Here is a 641-nt window from a genome sequence, read left to right as displayed (position 1 = left end):
CTGTTTCCTCACATGGTATGCTGGCCAACCCAGTGAGAGGGCAGGGCAGCTGCCACTGGAAGCCAGGAGCCCGTGTTCCCAGCTCAGGCTGTACCCAGGAATGCCCTCACTTGGTGGCATGCCCCAGAAAGTCCTCTGTCTGTCTCTTGGCCCCGCCCTAAGTTCTGCTTTCCCAGGCCCCTCAAGGATGAACAGCTGTTTCTTCCTTTCCCCCACTTCCCTGCCCCCTCCCTGCCACCCAAGTCACCAGGAACTGGAGCCCAGAGAGGCCCAGTGACTTGCTCCAAGGCATCCAGCAAAAATGATGGTTTCTTACTTTAGACTTGTCTCCCTACCACCAGTCTTACCAGCTATAGACCATAATGGGGCTTGACTGAGCGCTTACGAAAGTGCAGCCTTTAAGAGTCACTCCCCTGCTCAAAAGTCTTCTGTGGCTCCCCATTGCCCGTGAGATGTGGTTCCCCATACAACCCTGAAAGCTCTTCCTTTCCTACTCCCAGCTCTGCCCCCATTTCCTGCTCCCCCTGGGGCCACCCTGGAACCAGTTCCCACTGTGGGGCCAATCCTGTCTGCCCATGAGCTCTCCAGCTGACCAGCTCTGGCCTCACCACAAATGATCTTAGCCTGCTGAAATCTTATTC

The sequence above is a fragment of the Pseudorca crassidens genome, chromosome 15 (assembly GCF_039906515.1).
Source record: "Pseudorca crassidens isolate mPseCra1 chromosome 15, mPseCra1.hap1, whole genome shotgun sequence".
NCBI lineage: Eukaryota > Metazoa > Chordata > Mammalia > Artiodactyla > Delphinidae > Pseudorca > Pseudorca crassidens.
This window is presented reverse-complemented; position numbering follows the sequence as displayed.